A 17,800-nucleotide genomic window follows, 5' to 3' on the forward strand; every position below is an offset into this window, starting at 1 on the left:
CCTCCCTGAATCTCTCCCAAGTCAGCTACGTGGGGGTGGAGTCTTCAGTCTCCGCAGAGCTTTACCCATCGTGAGATTGCGTCTGCTGTACGATTGAGTTCACCTGGGATGCGAGTGGCTCGCAGAGACTTCAACATCTGCTGACTCCAAAGGAGGAGGCGACGGGCGAGTTGCGGCATCCGACATGAGCTCATATGTATGGATGTACTGGTGGTTTACGTATGCCATGGTCACTGTGTTGTCATCCAGACCAACACATGTTTGCCCTGAATCAATGGCGGAAGCCTCCGCAGGGCCAGAGATACTACCAGCAACTCTAGGCAGTTGATATGCCATTGCAGTCGGGGCCCAGTCCAGAGCCCCTATACTGCCTGCCCATTGCACCTTTCACACAAGCCTGAATTCGAGGCATCTGTTGTGACAACGACATGCAACGAGACCTGCTCTAAGGGAACCCCTGCCCGTAGAAATGCCAGGTCTGACCAAGGGCTGAAGGTGTGGCGGCACCAAGGCATGATAGTCACATGCTTGGTGCCTTGGCAATGCCAACCTCGGAACTCGAGTCTGTAGCCAGTGCAGGAGCAGTTTCATATGCATCAACCCGAGGGGAAGTACCACTACCGAGGATGCCATATGCCCCAGGAGCCTCTGACATTGTTTCAGTGGCACCACTGTCCTCTGCCTGAAGGCCAGCACTGACTGTGCATGCTCGTTCTTGAGGCGTGCTGTCTAGAGGAATTGAGGATGCGAATGCTCTTCTCCCTTAGCGGGGCCAGGCCAGCCTCCACAACTTTGGTAAAGATGCGAGAGGACAGGGACAGATTGAAGGGGAGGACCTTGTACTGGTATGATCACCCCTCGAAGGCAAACCGAAGAAACGGTCTGTGATGAGGGAGGATCGATACATGGAAGTACATGTCCTTCATGTCGATTCCGCAAACCTAGCCCTATGTTGCACTGACACCAGGATGCGCCTCTGCATCAGCATCTTGAACGGAAGCATGTGTAAGGCCTGAGGTGGACCGCCTGCCTCGCTCGTGAACTCTACCTGGTGGATAGACACCCATAACCACATCCAAATCGCCCACGGCGCTCGCCACCCCAGCCGCCTGTGCTTCAACACATGACGGACCGGGTCGGGGAGCAGCTGTGGTGGCTCTCTGCTTCATAAAGAAAGAAGAGAGCCACGACTGCATAACTCTTTCCTGTAGCACAAAGTGTAACCACTACATTGCGCTCTTGGTTTACATTTGCTGACTGTTCAATCAGTAGCATAGCGGGAGAAGACCTCCGTGCCTTCGCTAATGCAGCCGATTGAATGAAAATAAATAATCTTTTGCCTGTATTATATCCAAAGGGCCCTGAAGTGTTTATACAGCAGGGATTCTCATGGAAAAAAACAACTTCCCTTGCATGTTGAACAGGGAAGAATGTAGGGAGAATTGCCTTGATTATATCTAGACATGTCATCAGTCTCGTTCTGTGGACGGGCTCACCGGTCCATGCATGATTGAGCACCACTTCGAACAGGGATGAGAGATAGAGAGAGGCTGACCTCGCTCTTCCATTGCATTTTTCATGTGCATTCTGCCAGAAAGATACAGAAAAAGACAATAGGGGCCCATTTTGATTCCTTACCATCCAATGACGAATTCTCTCATACAGCATTTTTTAATGGCGATGGCTCAGGGCGCTCATGGTCTCTCGTGCGCAATGTTGTCAGAAAACGGCCGGCGAGCTAGGCCTCAGAACATGTCTGACGAGACTCAGGGGGAGGATGACAAACATGAGGAGGATTCCGGTGTCCTTTCACACTCCTATCTTCTCAGACACAAATCTGAAATCCCAAATGGCTCCAGCACATGGAGCTCCAAATCTGGAAGCCGTAGTAATGGAACAAGTGGGGATAATGCTCGTAGTACGACATTGCGAGCCTTAAAGAAGTATCATTGTCGTCGTCAATCCCTTGTAATGTTTGGAAAACACATTTAAAGTGCTCTGAAATTTTCACTGTGCAAATGACGTCCTTATGTGTTTACAAAAGGGAAAAAAATAATCCTCACTTCGATATGAGTCGCTAGAAACAAACACAGGCTTAGACAATCTGAGCACTGAAGAACAGAAAATCTGATTAGATGGAACGAAAACGAGTGCCTTTATCTAGGGGTTGTCGCTTAAGCACCATCAGCCAATAAATTGCCTTGATTGTATAAGGGCTTCAGGCCTTGGTGACACTCGGACGGTGTCCCATAGTGATCATATGTGGCTCAGGTTGCACGAAAGGGAACTAAACATTTTAAATGTGTAAGGGGTAAATTCAAATAAAGTGGGACACTTTTTGCATGTACTAAAAGGGTCCCACTTCTCCTGTCTCCTCTCCAAAATGTGTTAAATGTTAATTGTGTCAACTTTGAGGAGTAGGCTACTGTTATGCATTCAGATGAAGGCAGACAAGGAGTTTGGATCTACGTGCGGGTTTATTTGAAGACAAGGAACAGGCAGGGTTTAAATACACAGACACATGAGGATACAAACGAGAAACATGTGCGAACAGTGACACAATGATGGCAGTGATGAGGGCAGGGAACTATGGGAAATGTAGTGCATGACAGTGACATGTGAAACGCGGGGCAGACAACAGGGAATCGTAACAGAATCCCCCCTCAAAGGATCGGATTCCAGACGATCCTAAAACAAAACAAAAAAAAAAACACAAAGACAATCATCCAGGGGATGGAGGGGGGCTGTGGCAGCGGGGGCGTAGTCAAGCGCCCGTCCGGGAGAGAGAAGCGGTAAGGGCGCTCACACCTGGGCCAAATTATGTCTAACACCTGTCTCTAATTGCAGTAGAGTGAGGTGAGCGGTTAAAATGCCAGCAGCCACAGAGGAGGGGAGAGTGACCGACAAGCAGACCCAGTGTTTTGCCATTCATACGTAGTGTCTGTAAAGTAGTGTGAAAAGAAAATAATTAAAAGTTTACCGTATCCTGGAGACCTGTTTCCTGTTGTCCTTGCAGAGAGAGAGTTTTACACTGGTGCCGAAACCTAGGATCTTTGATTATTAGAAACACTGGGTCTGCTTGTCGGTCACTCTCCCCTCCTCTGTGGCTGCTGGCATTTTAACCGCTCTCCTCACTCTACTGCAATTAGAGACAGGTGTTAGACATAATTTGGCCCAGGTGTGAGCGCCCTTACCGCTTCTCTCTCCCGGACGGGCGCTTGACCACGCCCCCGCTGCCACAGGGGCTAGCAGACCAAAAGAGGGCACCAGGGGCAAACAGACAGTCCAAGGCTCAAGAGGCGGAGCCCTGGGAGGCTCTGGGACGGTCGAGGCTACAGGTGCTGGCTCTGGGGCGGTCGAGGCTACAGGCGCTGGCTCTGGGGCGGTCGAGGCTACAGGTGCTGGCTCTGGGGCAGTCGAGGCTACAGGCGCTGGCTCTGGGAAGGTCGAGGCTACAGGCGCTAGCTCTGGGATGGTCGAGGCTACAGGCGCTGGCTCTGGGGCGGTCGAGGCTACAGGCGCTGGCTCTGGGACGGTCGAGGCTACAGGTGCTGGCTCTGGGAGGCTACAGGTGCTGGCTCTGGGACGGTCGAGGCTACAGGCGCTGGCTCTGGGACGGTCGGGGCCGTCCCAGAGCGTCGCCGGTGGCAACCGCTCCTTGAGCGCACAGTTCAGACTGGCCCGGAAGAAACCCACCAAGCAGGAGTCCAGAAAGTCTGTGGCACTCGCTAGTTCCAGGAAATCGCGAATGTGGTCCTCCACCGGATGGTTTTCCTGCATTAAACTGAGCAGCTGACAGTTGGCTCGAAAAACCGCTAGATCCATGGTGGGTCGTTCGTTCTGTTATGCGTGCAGATGAAGGCAGACAAGGAGTTTGGATCTACGTGCGGGTTTTATTGAAGACAAAGTGAAAACAAGCAAGACTGGAACAAAGGAAATAACCACGATGGGTAAAACAAAACTAAAACACGAAACACTGGAACTGGGAATACACGGCTGGAATGAACACGGGAATACACGGCTGGAATGAACACGGGAAGACAGGCAGGGGAGCGAACATCAGAACACGGGAACATCAACGACATCACAACAGTTGAGACAACGAACGACAAGGTAATGGAGGAACAGGCAGGGTTTAAATACACAGACACATGAGGATACAAACGAGAAACAGGTGCGAACAATGATACAATGATGGCAGTGATGAGGGCAGGGAACTATGGGAAATGTAGTGCATCATCAGACTCAAGATGGCGCCGAGTATGGCTGCTGCGTTGCGAGCTCCGTTACAACACTGTTTGTTTTGTTTACAGTTCTTTGTTTTTTTGTCTTGGATGTTGTCTTCCTTATTGTTTACGACAGCCAAACGCTTTTGGACATTGGTTCTACAATTTCACATCAAAACCGGACTTCAAATTCCTTAATGCCGACCCACTGTTTACAAACACGCCGGCGGAGCCCTTTGTCTGGGCTGCTCGGCTGCGGAAACACAGAAGGAAAAGAGGAAAACGAGCCGGCGTTCTCATCAGATTAAGACGTCGTGCAAATCGACCCCCGCTACCCAAATGTTCAGTCACTGGACAACAAGCTCTGCGAACTGAGAGTGCGGATCTCTTTCCAACGAGAGACGAGAGATTGCTGTGTTATCTGCCTTACAGAAACCTGGCTGGCTGCGGAGATTCCAGACTCGGCCATCAAAATCATGGGCTTCTCCGTGCACCGAGCGGACAGAGCGAAAGACCTCTCCGGTAAAAGCAGAGGTGGTGGTGTATGTTTTATGATCAACAAATCATGGTGTGATCAGAGGAACGTACATTTCATCAAGTCTTTCTGCTCTCCTGATCTGGAATATCTCATGCTTCTGTGTTGACCATTCTGGCTACCGAGGGAATTCACAGCGGTCATCATCACTGCTGTGTACATCCCCCCACAAACCGACACAGACCGGGCACTCAGGGAACTGTATGGGTGTATAAGTGAGCAGGAAACCGCGCACCCTGAGGCTGCGTTCATTGTTACCGGGGACATAAAACAAAGCCAACTTCAAAACAATCGCTCCAAAATACCACCAACACATAAAGTTCAACACACGAGGGGACCAGGTTTTAGATCATTGTTACTCTCCTTTCCGGGATGGCTACAAATCCCTCCCCCGCCCCCCATTTGACAAATCGGACCACTCTTCCGTTCTGCTTTTGCCCGCTTATAGGCAGAAGCTGAAACGGGAAGCACCCACCCTCAGAACAATCCAGTGCTGGTCGGACCAATCAGACTCTGCGCTACAAGACTGTTTTGATCACGCGGACTGGGAGATGTTCTGGTCCGCCTCTGATGACGACATCGAGGTTTACGCTGACAGCGTAACGTGTTTCATCAGGAAGTGCGTAGAGGATGTTGTTCCGACCAAAACAATACGGATATACCCCAACCAGAAACCATGGGTTAACGGCGAGGTTCGCGCGGCACTCAATGCGCGGACCTCCGCTTTTAATTCTTCTAACATGGAGGAGCGTAAACAAGCCAGTTATGCCCTCCGTAACACTATCAGTGAAGCCAAACGCCAGTACAGGCACAAACTTGAAGGTCAGTTCAACACTGACTCTAGAAATATGTGGCAGGGAATTAATACCATCACAGACTACAAACGGAATAAAGACTCCGCTGTGAACACCGCTGCATCTCTCCTGGACGAACTTAATACATTTTATGCTCATTTCGAGGACAACACCACCGCCCTCGCGGAGAGAGCACTCGCGGCTGACGCTACAGAGGTTGATTCACTCTCCGTCTCTGTTGTGGATGTAACCCGAACCTTCCAGATGGCATTCCGGGCCTCGTCATCAGAGCATGCGCGAATCAACTGGCTGGTGTTTTTACAGACATTTTCAATCTGTCCCTTTCCCTGTCTGTAGTCCCCACATGCTTCAAAACATCAACCATTGTGCCTGTACCGAAGCAAGCCACAATCACTTGCTTAAATGACTGGCGTCCTGTTGCTCTGACCCCCATCATCAGCAAATGCTTTGAGAGGTTAATCAGAGATTACATCTGCTCTGTTCTGCCCCCCTCTTTGGACCCATTACAGTTTGCCTACCGCAACAACCGCTCCACTGATGATGCCATTGCATCTACACTACACACTGCTCTCTCCCATCTGGAAAAAAGGAACACATATGTGAGAATGCTGTTTGTTGACTACAGCTCAGCATTCAACACCATAGTGCCCTCCAAGCTTGATATGAATCTCCGGGCTCTGGGCTTAAACAGCTCGCTGTGCAGCTGGATCCTGGATTTCCTGTCAGGCAGATGTCAGGTGGTTAGAATGGGCAGCAACATCTCCTCATCACTGACCCTCAACACTGGAGCCCCGCAGGGCTGTGTTCTCAGCCCCCTACTGTATTCACTGTACACACATGACTGTGTGGCAACACATAGCTCCAATGCCATCATTAAGTTTGCTGACGATACGACGGTGGTAGGTCTGATCACTGACAATGATGAAAGAGCCTACAGAGAGGAGGTGCACACTCTGACATGCTGGTGTCAGGAGCACAACCTCTCCCTCAACGTCAGTAAAACCAAGGAGCTTGTGGTGGATTTCAGGAGGAAAGACGGAGAACACAGCCCCATCACCATCAATGGAGCACCGGTAGAGAGAGTCAGCAGTTTCAAGTTCCTCGGTGTCCACATCACTGAAGAACTCACATGGTCCGTCCACACTGAGGCCGTTGTGAAGAAGGCTCACCAGCGCCTCTTCTTCCTGAGATGGCTGAGGAAGTTTGGAATGAACCAACACATCCTCACACGGTTCTACACCAGCACTGTAGAGAGCATCCTGACTGGCTGCATCACTGCCTGGTACGGCAATAGCACCACCCACAACTGCAAAGCGTGGTGCGAACTGCCAGAAACATCATCGGAGGTGAGCTTCCCTCCCTCCAGGACATATACACTAGGCGGTGTGTGAAAAAAAGCTCGGAGGATCATCAGAGACTCCAGCCACCCGAGTCATCGCCTGTTCTCACTGCTACCATCAGGCAGGCGGTATCGCAGCATCAGGACCCGCACCAGCCGACTACATGACAGCTTCTTTCCCCAAGCAATCAGGCTGTTGAACACTTGATCTATCACGATCAATAATTAGCACTGCACTTTATTCATCTATTATCTCACACTGGACTGTCAACATATTCTCCTCAGTATACTACTTCATATATATATATATATAAATAATTCATATACTCCTTATTGTATTGTATATTGTGTGTATTGTTTACTGTACATTGTATATAATTATTGTGTTGTGTAAGTATGTGTACATCCATCCATCCATCCATCGTCAACCGCTTATCCTGTGTACAGGGTCGCGGGGGGCTGGAGCCTATCCCAGCTAACATTGGGCGAAAGGCGGGGGACACCCTGGACAGGTCGCCAGGTATGTGTACATTTGATTTGTAAATTGTTTTGTGTAAGTATGTTGTTTACTGTAATTGGTATATGTCTCCTCACTGTCATGACTGCTATGTTGCTCGGAACTGCACACAAGAATTTCACCTACTGTTGCACTTGTGTACATGGTAGTGTGACAATAAAGTGATTTGATTTGATTTTGATTTGATTTGACATGTGAAACGCAGGGCAGACAACAGGGAATCGTAACAGCTACTCTGTCATACGAATTGCTTCAAAGCTAATAGACACTAAATAAAAGAAACAAGCACAATACTCTAATTTTGATTAAATGGGGTCTTGAAGATGCTGTGTCCTGTTCTGATTGCTATTTTTGTAAATGTTTGACAGTACTGTGTTCTGTTGCAGGATGTAAATGGAAATGAATGGTAGGCTACAGGATGCATTTGAACACTGTGATGAGTGAGATTTTCAGATAAATTGCAGTGGTTTACTTTGATGTCTGGCAAATGACTTCCTGTCACCACACTGTTGAAGACATTCATCCAGCTGGTGTTGTTGACGTCAGCAATGAGATTGACGTGTTCCTATCATATATCTGTCCTAGCTGAAAACCTTCTTTTTTATAATTAAACAAATGACTTGTGGACATTCCTTTTCTACAAATATTTACCTTAGGCGTAACATATAAAAAATATGTTTAAAGACTATATTTAATATTTATAACCAAACACTAGGGCATGTTCAAATAACTTTTAGACTGCAATATTATCTCTTGTTTGTTCACTTTAAAAGTACATATTCACCTCACCCCCAGCTCCACAACTGCGTTCGGCTATGGAACGTCGCCTTGTTGTACCAACACAAAGAGGTACCAAAACACTTTCTCGGACTTTCAGCTTCATCATACCACATTGGTGGAATGACCTTCCCAACACCATTCGTGAAGCAGACTCACTCTGTGTCTTCAAAAAAGACTTAAAATGCATCTTTTCAAAGAGCACTTGACAAGTCACTAAAAAAACGTTGTAATATGGCACTTTTGTACCACTGTCTCCTTAAGATGATTCACTTATGTTTTCCTCTTTTGTAAATTGCTTTGTATAAATGCGTCTGCCAAATGAATAAATGTAAATGTAAAATGTAATACACTAAAAAATAAAAACATTCAAAGTAGTGCTGTTGCAGTTAACACATTAATTCATGTGATTAATTTAAAATGTATAACACATACAAATTTTTCTTAATTGCGATTAAGGTGTGTACAGATTTGACATTAGATTCTTGTAAGGAATTTTAGGAGTGCACATTGAATATCAGTTCAGGTCTGCAGTCGCTGTTCTTGATCCGGATCCTCATGAGAGGAGAGATGACATGACACACATAAACCAGAGTATATCATATAATTCCCCAACGTTTATTGTTCAACACATCATTATATATTGTTAAGCAAAGTAACACTTCCACTAGACTAACCAATAAAGTCATTATTTACCTTATCTGGACATGACATACATATTTGATATGAGATACATGAGGGCTTAGGACAGAGAGTACAGATACAAGAAACACATTTCTAAGAATGGCGACTCAACCTGATACGAAACAGGAAACAGCTTGCAATACATCAACTGTCCTGCAGAACAGGAATAACACAGTTGTACTGATTAAGAAGTTGTTGAGTGGCCTTATTATTTTACAAATCTGACATTTGGTATGCAATATTTATAAGGGAAATTTAAAGTGCCCTCATTCTCACACCATTATATGTAGGATATTTGGTATGTGACATTCGTTAACGTGTCCGTCTTCTAACACCAAAATATGTAAGGGTATTTGGTATGCAAAATTTTGAAGGGAATTTAGGGTCTCGAAATATGTGAGCTATGAACTAAATTAAACTGTCCTTATTGTACATTATTAGGTAATAAAATATATAATGGAATTAGTCACGTTTGACAACCATTATAAATTAGATAAATGACAAATAACTAGATTATTTGTCTAAATAGATTCTCCACCATTAAAATTGTAATACAACATTTCATTGTATCCGCTCACAATTTCTACTGTAAGGAATTTGCCTTAATAAGTTAATTATGATTAATTCACTTATTGGAGTGATATTATTCTCATGGCTTATTGAAAATTATATCACACATATTTAGGTCAAGCTTTTAAGTTAAATCTTTTAGAAACAGTGATTAGATTATTTATCAAAATATACCACAGTCATTCATCTTTGAATACAGACAAACTTTATTGCTATTCTAAACATAAATCTAATCTAACACATATATACATGAGACAAGTTGGTGAAAAGAGTGACAGAATGTGAAATAAATGATCAATACAGTGAAAATGAACTTTATAGAGTCTTTTGACAATCCCTTAAGAACCATTTATCCTTTTTTGAGTCTACATACACTCACCTAAAGGATTATTAGGAACACCATACTAATACTGTGTTTGACCCCCTTTCACCTTCAGAACTGCCTTAATTCCACGTGGCATTGATTCAACAAGTTGCTGAAAGCATTCTTTAGAAATGTTGGCCCATATTGATAGGATAGCATCTTGCAATTGATGGAGATTTGTGGGATGCACATCCAGGGCACAAAGCTCCCGTTCCACCACATCCCAAAGATGCTCTATTGGGTTGAGATCTGGTGACTGTGAGGGCCATTTTAGTACAGTGAACTCATTGTCATGTTCAAGAAACCAATTTGAAATGATTCGAGCTTTGTGACATGGTGCATTATCCTGCTGGAAGTAGCCATCAGAAGATGGATACATGGTGGCCATAAAGGGATGGACATGGTCAGAAACAATGCTCAGGTAGGCCGTGGCATTTAAACGATGCACAATTGGCACTAAGGGGCCTAAAGTGTGCCAAGAAAACATCCCCCACACCATTACACCACCACCACCATCCTGCACAGTGGTAAGGCATGATGGATCCATGTTCTCATTCTGTTTACGCCAAATTCTGACTCAACCATCTGAATGTCTCAACAGAAATCGAGACTCATCAGACCAGGCAACATTTTTCCAGTCTTCAACTGTCCAATTTTGGTGAGCTCTTGAAAATTGTAGCCTCTTTTTCCTATTTGTAGTGGAGATGAGTGGTACCCGGTGGGGTCTTCTGCTGTTGTAGCCCATCCGCCTCAAGGTTGTGCGTGTTGTGGCTTCACAAATGCTTTGCTGCATACCTTGGTTGTAACGAGTGGTTATTTCAGGCAAAGTTGCTCTTCTATCAGCTTGAATCAGTCAGCCCATTCTCCTCTGACCTCTAGCATCAACAAGGCATTTTCAGCCCACAGGACTGCCGCATACTGGATGTTTTTCCTTTTCACACCATTCTTTGTAAACCCTAGAAATGGTTGTGCGTGAAAATCCCAGTAACTGAGCAGATTGTGAAATACTCAGACCGGCCCGTCTGGCACCAACAACCATGCCACGCTCAAAATTGCTTAAATCACCTTTCTTTCCCATTCTGACATTCAGTTTGGAGTTCAGGAGATTGTCTTGACCAGGACCACACCCCTAAATGCATTGAAGCAACTGCCATGTGATTGGTTGATTATATAATTGCATTAATGAGAAATTGAACAGGTGTTCCTAATAATCCTTTAGGTGAGTGTATATTTGCTATCAGATTACCCAAATTTGGGCACATGTTCAGGGAGGCTGCAATTTATGGTGACTCTACCAACTTGGAGGAATACACAGCATCAGAGACCAGCTACATCAACAAGTGCATTGATGATGTCACCTTCTCCAAGACCACACGCTCCAACCAGAAGACATAGAGGACTGCGGAGGTGCTGCTGAGGACCCGAGACTCTGCCTTCAGTGCAGGTGACAAGGCTGCCCTAAGAACAGCAAGGGCCAAACTGTCTTGGGCCATTAGAGAGGCAAAGCACGCACATGCCCAGAGAACCACAGTCACTTCCAGGACAGCGGCAACACGCGGCGCATGTGGCAGGGCACCCAGGCCATCACCAACTACAGGACAATATCAGTTGCCTGTGACAAAGATGCCTCCCTTCCAGATGCGCTATATGACTTCTATGCTAGGTTTGGAGGACAGAACGACGTGGTGGCCACCCCTCCTCCCAATGACCAGGTGCTCTGTCTTACCACGGCTGATGTGAGGAAAACTCTATGTAGAGTCAACCCACGGAAGGCTGCTGGACCAGACAACATTCCTGGCAGAGTGCTCAGAGCTGGCAGATTTTCTTACTGACATCTTCAACATCTCTCTGAGCAGCGCCATTGTTCCAATATGCTACAAGGCCACCACCATCGTCCCCATGCCAAAGAAGTCTTCAGTGTCCTGCCTCAACGACTACTGTCCCGTCACACTCAAACCCATTATCATGAAGTGCTTTGAGAGGCTCATCATGAGGCACATTCAGACCCAGCTGCCCCCCTCACTAGACACACTGCAGTTTGCATATCATCCAAACTGTTTAACAGACAACACCATCGCCACCACCCTCCATCTGGCCCTCACCCACCTAGATAAAAAGGACTCATACTTTCGAATGCTGTTCATAGACTTAAGCTCAGCATTCAACACAATCATTCCTCATCACCTGATTGGAAAGCTAAACCTTCTGGGCCTGGACAACTCCCTCTGCAACTGGATCCTGGACTTCCTGACTGGGAGACCTCAGTCAGTCCGGATCAGGAACAGCATCTCCACCACCACCACCACCACACTGAGCACTCGGGCCGCCCAGGGCTGTGTGCTCAGTCCACTGCTGTTCACTCTGCTGACTCACGACTGTGCAGCAATGCACAGCTCGAACCACATCATTAAGTTTGCAGATGACATCATCGTGGTGGGTCTCATCAGCAAGAACGACAAGTCAACATACAGAGAGGAGGTGCAGCGGCTAACGGACTGGTGTAGAGCCAAGGACTTGTCTCTGAATATGGGCAAAACAAAAGAGATGATTGTTAACATTAGGAGAGCCCATAGTGACCGCTCTCCACTGAACATCGACGGCTCCTCTGTGGAGGTTGTCAAGAGCACTAAATTCCTTGGTGTTCACCTGGCAGAGAACCTTACCTGGTCCCTCAACACCAGCTCTATTACCAAGAAAGCACATCAGCGTCTCCACTTTCTTCGAAGGCCGAGGAAAGCACCCCCCATCCTCACTACATTCTATAGAAGGACTATTGAGAGCATCCTGAGCGGCTGCATCACTGCCTGGTTTGGGATTTGCACCATTTCGGACCGCAAAGCCCTGCAGAGGATAGTGAGGACAGCTGAGAAGATTATCGGTGTCTCTCTTCCCTCCATCAAAGACATTTACAAAAACACTGCATCCGCAATGCAACCAGCAATGTGGATGACCCCACACACCCCTCATACAAACTCTTCACCCTCCTGCCATCTGGCAAGAGGTACCGAAGCATTCGGGCCCTCAAGGCCAGACTGTGTAACAACTTCTTCCCCCAAGCCATCAGACTCCTCAATACTCAGGACACGTGTGTGTGTCAGTCCAGTTTCTGAGTTGCACTTTAATTATTGTCACTTTATATCTGGCTGCTACCTCAGTAACTGCTAGGTGCATAGAACACTATCTCATAGTATGTTATGTTTACATTTGGCATTTTTAGAAACTGTCATATTTTTGCACTACTGTGTACTGGTCGGTGCTGCACTGTCTCTCACTGTGCCTATTGTCCTGTTAATATTTAGTAATTTATTGTACTGTCCCGTATTTTGCACGTTCACTTCATATAGGTATGTTATTTAGTCTGTGTAGTCTCATGTGGTTCTGTGTTTGTCTTATGTTGTTTTATGTAGCACCATCGTCCTGGAGGAACATTGTCTCGTTTCACTGTGTACTGTACTAAGTGTATATAGTTGAACAACAATAAAAACCACTTGACTTGACTTGAGAGAAGACAGGGAGAATAGAGGGGAGGGGGAGGACGACAATACCAGTAAACACAGCCTAACCTAGGCCTCTTTGTGAAACTGGTCACACTCAGCCACCAAGCAAAGTCTTTTACCATTACTATCCGGCGTGCAACAATCAACTTTAGCTTTATTTTCAGTCCTACTTTTCCAATAGCATAGCAGATATCTCTTAGAGGACTCTTCAAATTTAGGGACATGGGCTGTGTGGAGTGATGACGAATGAGGGACTACAGGCTTTAGTGTATGCAAAGGGAAACTTGCGTGAATATTGATACCTCTATTGAGCCATTCATATTAAGCCATTCCCATTGTGGAAATTGGAGAGGCATGTAACTCTACGCGTGTCCTTCCACTGAATTACAAGTATATTCCCCTCAATCCTACACCACCTCATATGTTCTCATCTTTTGATGTCTTTAAATTCTGCAGGAAACAGTTTACGATTCACCCTTCATGTCCCACAGACATTAGTTCCCATTTCTAACAACTTAACCAAAGTACTGGTGATGTTTAAAAGTTATCAAACCAAGCATTTTGGCACTGGTCTTTGAATGTGACTTTGGCTGCAGTAAATTGCAAGATTTTGGTTAGGGTGAAAGAGCTACTGGCATTTTTGTTTGAGGTGGTCCATAATATAACACAACTTCCTAAGGCGATCCTGATTATCCTCTGTGGTAGGGTCTACAACATGTAGAGCTGCTAAAAGAGCCTTGTAGCATTCACGTGGCATAAACCCTCTCGTCCATGAACCCTGAAGTGACTTGGTTCCCCAATGACGATGGGAATCAAGGGAGAATTGAAAACCCCATGTAAATGAGCAACCCAAGAAATTTCTAAAATTAATCAGGGGTCACCTCCATCCAAGCTCCTTGGTAGCTGGAATGTGATGGACAGATTAGGATGAGCTCCCACCCCTGATGGTTTGTAAAGCTGCATATCTTAGCAACTACAGCCAAAAACAGCATGAAAAAGTCAATTTCTCGCATCATCATACAGCCTGACGCACGCTACATAAGTAATTATGTGACTTTCCTTTTGTGCAGGTGTTTAAATTTGAGTAACATGTCATTGAAAGCCATGTTTCCATTTGTTTTCCCATCCCATTGTTTTCCCATGCGGGTCCGCTCGCAAGGGGACAGTACCGTGGAAAATACGCACAGGGGGAAAAGTCCACGTGGGAGCCAGTCCTGTGGAGCACCTATTCCAGTACAGGGTAAATTGAGTACACGAATTGGTCTTGGTCGGGGAATTCCTCCGCTGAATTCGCGGACCAGAGGGCTAGGGAGGAGTCATTCAGGGAGCCAAGTTCGTGGGATCTCCTTGGGTAAAGGCACACTGTATTACCTCAGTGGAGGGAAAAGGTGCTATGTGCAAGTGGTCCACCCGGTCAGTTTGTCAGTGTGTACCGAGTTCTACCGGCTCGGACCTGAGAAAACACGAAATCGACTCAACCCTAAGATTGTAAAATCTCACAAAGGTATTGGGTGCTGCCCAACCCGCTGCTCTGCATATGTCTGCTAGGGAGGTGCCCCTGGCCAGTGCCCATGAGGATGCAACAATTCTTGTTGAGTGTGCTCGGACCTGCAAGGTGGTGTGGGGGGGGGGCACAGCTTGGGTGCGATAGGCCAACGTAATGGCGTCCACTACCAAGTGGGAAAGCCTCTGTTTGGAGACAGCGTTCCCTTTCAGCTGTCCACCAAAGCAGACTAAGAGCTGCTCAGAACATCTAAAGCTCTGCGTGTGGTCCAAGTAGATACGCAAAGCACATGACAGAGAATGCTTGCAGGTCCCCGACCCTTTTGATGGAAGCGAGCGCGATCAGGAGGGCCGTCTTCAAGGATATGGCCCTGAGTCCGACTGATTCTAGCGGCTCAAAGGGCTGTGAGCGGCGCACATGCCTGCAGAACCAATTAAGCCCGGGGAAGCATAGCGGACCTCCGTGCGTCAGGCTCAGACTGGGCGGAGACCCGAAGGTGGCGGCCCAGGCGAGTTATCCGCATCCGACGCCGCTGTTACGCTCTCCGATGCAGCGGTGATGTCATCATCCAATGCCGGGGAGCTCGAGAGACTGGACGGTAGGCCGTTAAGCAGACCGCACTAATCCCGAGCTCGGGGGAATCAGGCAAGCGTGCTGGGGAGGCGGGAGGTTTCGAGGGGATTTACCTGGCGAAAGCGTCCCGTTATTCTTCCCAGATCGTCTTTCATCGCCCACGGCGCCTGCCTCAATCCCGTAGGAAGGAGGCGAGGCAAGGGGGGCGGCTGAAATGGCTCTCTCTCACTACAAGAGAAAGCAGAGATCGCAACGCTGCCGCGGTTATGTTCTCACACTGAAAACATAACCCATTGGAGAGAATGCTCATCCCGAGCTCGGACGGAAACCAGCAAGCGTGCCGGGGAGGCGGGGGGTTTCGAGGGGGTTCACCTGGCGAAACGGCGCCCGTCATTGTCCCCAGATCATCTTCATCGCCCGCGGCGCATGCCTCAATCCCGTAGGAAGGAGGTGAGGCGCAGCGGGCGGCTGAAGTGGCTTTCTCTCACTACAAGAAAAAGCCTACGACCGCAATGCTGTCATGGCTATGTTCTTGTACTGAAAACATAGACCATTCATAAAAACGCTGCCTGCGTGTGATCGCAATCCAGGAATGCAAGGCAGTTTTTATGACCGTCAGAGATGGGGAGAATCACCGCATCCAGAAACTACACAGGGGCGGAAAAATCGTCTTTAAAAAGACGCGTCCTGAAAAGGACGTTCAACGCCGCTGTGTTTTGCTCTTTTAGAGCGAAATTACTCTTTTAGAATAACTCTTTCGAGTTGTCTGCACTGTTGAAGCGCCCAGGGGCAAGAATGCACAGCCGTGCACGAAGGAGAAAGCCGCTGTTGTGCGCCATAAATTCCAACAGCATGCAGAGCGTCAGAGGATTTAAACAGGAACTTGGTGTGTAACTCGCAGCAGACTGCATGCACGACCATCGGCTCCGAAGAAATTTTCTGAATGAACTCCCGTATTTGCGCCGCTTAAACACCCGTATGTCCGGGGGCGGGATATGCAAATACCGGCTGCCAACTTCTCATTGGCCTTTTTTCATAGATCAGAGGTGTATATCGGCGCTCAAGAGAGACCCCTAGTGTCGCTTCTCTGACACAATGTGGAGAGAGCGACAGAAGGGGAACATTCATTCTTATGCAGGCTATATATGCTAATTCTAAATAATGTGTTAACATGAACATTACTACACTTATATTAGCTATACATTGCTTAACATTTTATTGTCTATTAAGTATTTGTTAGTTTATTAATTAGAGTACTTATAAAGTATTAACAATTTTCATAGTATCCTAACGAAAGGAACATTAATTACACCAATTAATTTAAACACAAATTTAACATCAAGTTACTATACCATGGTTCTTAGAAATGTACTGTACACAGTACCAATTCCTTCATAAATTCACAGTATGCCCACTAGAGCTGAAATGATTAGTCGACATTATCGACAATAAAAAATTGTTGACAAAAATTTTCGTTGTTTGAACTAATTTAACGTAACATGAGATCACATTAAACTCTAATGATGAGAGCAGCAATGCAGTTTGCACAAGACTGATGAGAAGAAGAAACACAGATCACAGTCCAGATGCTCTCTAAACTTTCCAAACATCTTCAGGTGATGTAGATCACAAAGTATGTAGGAATTATAAAACAATTTATAAAAATAAGTAAATACAGAAGCACTCTCGTCGTGGAATAAGCAGAGCCGGAGGTCTTTAAAGGAAACACCCGGCATTACATCTTTAATGCAGTTATATTTAATGCAGTTATAATTACAATAAAGTTCTAATAATATGGATGCAGATCATGTATATAACTACAAACTCCGAAACTGGGAGTTCACACTTTTCTGTGTGGTCAGGGCCTCTTCTATGAGTTGCACAAATGTCCTGATCTAAGGGGGAGAGGTTGAAACTGGACCCTGCTGATGCACACTCTGTCGCAGGACACTTGTCCCTCGAGCGTGCACGCTTGCTGCAGCAAGATTATAACGTAATGGCTTGCAGCTTATTGAATCATAATATATATATCACTGTGAAATTTCACTTATCATGAAGACAATTGGCAATAATCAGCTTTATTAATATGAGAGAGTTTGTTTTTTGTGAGTTAAAGATGGATTGAAGTGAACAGAAAGGTGAGAGAGGTGTAGTCTTCACCCCATTATACACGGCAATAAAATACGTTTTTGATTTGATTTTGGCTTGTTTTACAATAAAAGTATCTAAAACTTGTTTAAAACAACAGAAATTGTCTTAAGCAGCTATACTGCAGAAGATAAAATTGTTATCTGAGAATGTTGAATATAATAATATATTATTATATGTTAATATATAATATAAGAATCCTTTTAAAAAAGATGCATTCACCTGAGAAGCAGCATATAAGATATTTAGAC

This window comes from Xyrauchen texanus, chromosome 42, assembly GCF_025860055.1.
Source record: "Xyrauchen texanus isolate HMW12.3.18 chromosome 42, RBS_HiC_50CHRs, whole genome shotgun sequence".
Lineage (NCBI taxonomy): Eukaryota > Metazoa > Chordata > Actinopteri > Cypriniformes > Catostomidae > Xyrauchen > Xyrauchen texanus.